Source organism: Chrysochloris asiatica, unplaced genomic scaffold (genome assembly GCF_000296735.1).
Source record: "Chrysochloris asiatica unplaced genomic scaffold, ChrAsi1.0 scaffold00242, whole genome shotgun sequence".
Classification (NCBI taxonomy): Eukaryota; Metazoa; Chordata; class Mammalia; order Afrosoricida; family Chrysochloridae; genus Chrysochloris; species Chrysochloris asiatica.
This window is the reverse complement of record NW_006408760.1, coordinates 3,104,873-3,107,504: the sequence shown is the minus strand read 5'-3', so window position 1 is coordinate 3,107,504 and position 2,632 is coordinate 3,104,873.

The window sequence follows — 2,632 nt, the reverse complement described above, 5'->3', positions numbered from 1 at the left end:
TTCTCTGGGTAGGGTCCAGCTCTCCGGTCTTCTCCCTTGATGGTCCCAGGGACCTCTGCTCCTGGACTGCAAAGTCAACCACGCCCCTCCTTTTGCTACAAAATGTCTACCTTTACATTTCCAACCCTCACAGTTAGTCCTGATAGCAATTATTCACTATTGTGACACATGAGTGCTATCCCCATCTCCTTTCACTAACCCCGCCCAGACAGATTGGATACTATTCAGTCGAGATTCAACCTTCCTCCGTACCCTCTGGATCTAGGCTCCCTCTTGAAAGCTTGTAAGCAAGTCACTTCTTGCCTTTGTAGCCCCTCATTTTGGGTAGCCAATGTCCAAGTTGCCCATCTCTGTCTACTCTGTGTATGGAGGGGGTGGGAATGATCCTCGCTGTACAGATTTGTTCCCTCTTTTGAGCTACTGCATCCAGAGGTATAGGTCAAGTTCATCAAATTGTATCAGATTACTCTTTTTTTCCTCTTCTTTCTTCTTCTAGTTGAGCTCTAATTATCCAGCCATTGAAGCCAGGTCAAGTGGGTATTATCTGCAAGTGTGGGTGTTCTTGTGCATATGCCCTCACTTCTTATCAGCTAGACGCTTCACTCTTCACTTTAGTCCTCTGTGGCTATATCACTAACTCTGGGCCCAGGAGTCCCCCGGTCTTCCTATACTGTTGGCTGACCAGGTCTCCACCTGGGTTCACAGGAGTCTATTGAATGTTGTATGGCTTAGCTTGCAGCTTCATTGCAGTTTTTCCTTCGCTTCCCCTTATCCATGACCAACGTGGTCACCCGTCAGAGTACATGTCTGCTTGTGTATTCCCACTGAGTCTTAGTCTTGGAAGGGGGTTTGCCCTGAGGGGACCCAACCATGTGCCTTGATGTTTCCTGGGTGAGCAATTTGATAGTCTTGCAGTAGTCAGTCAGACTGCCTATATTATTTTGTATATTTCCTGTTGGTCTTCCTTTCAAGAAGTGTCTTCTGTTCTTTTAGCCACTCCAGACTGGTCTTCTTGTCCTTTCAAGTGGAAATTTCCCACCTCAGAAGATTCTGGATGGGCTTCAGGATTCCACCTATGGTCTTATGTAATGCAGAGGCTCCACAGGAAGTCTCCTTCACTGAGCACATTGTAGCCCCATTTTAGGTATTGCAATCAGTTATAGGCATAAGACGGACTTTTAAGCTTTCTATGGTGATAATATCTGGCTATTCCTTTCTCTCCCCCTCAATTGTCTATTTTACAATGGTATGCAAGGAGCTCTGGTAGCGTAGGTTACGAATTGGGCTGTGAGCTGCAAGGTCAGCAGTTCGAAACTACCAGCCGCTCCGCGGGAGAAAGATGAGGCGGTCTGCTCCCATAAAGATTTACAGCCTCGGAAACCCTGTGTAGGGTCGCTATGAGTCGGAACCGACTCCACGGCACACAACAACAACAACAACAATGCAAGGAAAACCAAAATTCAAAAGACAGCCCAGCATCTTACCATTATTTCCCCCCTTTTCTCCATTCCAACCATGTCTCAATACCTGCATCCCAGAGCCCTGTTGTTCCAAGGCTGTGCATAAATCATTATTTACCTCTGTTCCACTTAGCCCATGCAAACCTGCCTAATTGTTCTCCCATCCACCTTAATCTTCCATTCCCCTCCCCCTCCTTGTGTATTGCCCCCCTCCCCAGCACCCAACCTATCCTGTATCTATTCCCTACCCTGTGCTCCACCTTCCCCTCCCTCCCCTCACCCCACATCCCAGTAACCAACAAAGAATCCCCCCTTTCCCCTTTAGTATGGGTTTTTTCTTAGTTTTTATAATAGTGGTCTATGCAATATTTCTCCTTTTGTGACTAATTTCACTCAGCATAGTGTACTCAAGATTCATCCATGTTATTTGGTGGCTTGCAGCTTCCTTGTTATTCTTCAAGGTAGCATATTATTCCATTGTGTGTATGTGCCACAGTTTGTTTATCCAATCTTCAGTTGATGGGCACTTAGGCTGTCTCCATCTTTTTGCTATTGTAAATAGTTTCATAAGCTGATTTTTGTTTTGTTTTATTTTAGCATCCCTCTCAGAGATTTTTTTAAAAAATTTTTATTGTGAGGTGTACTTGGGAGAACATCAGCTTTACATTCATCCCATCATATTTCGTTTCATTGCAATGATTACAATCCCCTTCCATGCATCATTAAATAATCAAAGGGTACACCACACAGACCCACCCCCTGACCGCTAGCACACAGCCGACCTCCCTCCCTGAGTCCAGTGTCCCTAGCCATTCCATCTATCCTCGTCATCTTCTCTGTCTCCATCCCTGGCATTACTGCCTCTCTAGGTAGGGTCCTGCTCCATGTTCTTCTCACTTGATGGTCCCAGGGACCTCCGTTCCTGGGCTGCAAAATCAATCACTCTCCTCCTTTTGTAAAAAAAAATCTACCTCTATATTTTCTACCCTCACAGTCAGTCCTGATGGCAATTATTCCCTATTGTGCCACAAGAGTCTTAGCCCCATTTCCTTTCGCCAGCCTGGTCCCAAAAGATTGGAAATCATTCAGTGGTGATTCTACCTTCCCCTGCCCCATCTGGAACTAGGCTCCCTCTTGAAAGCTTGTAAGCCAGTCACTTCTTGCCTTTATAG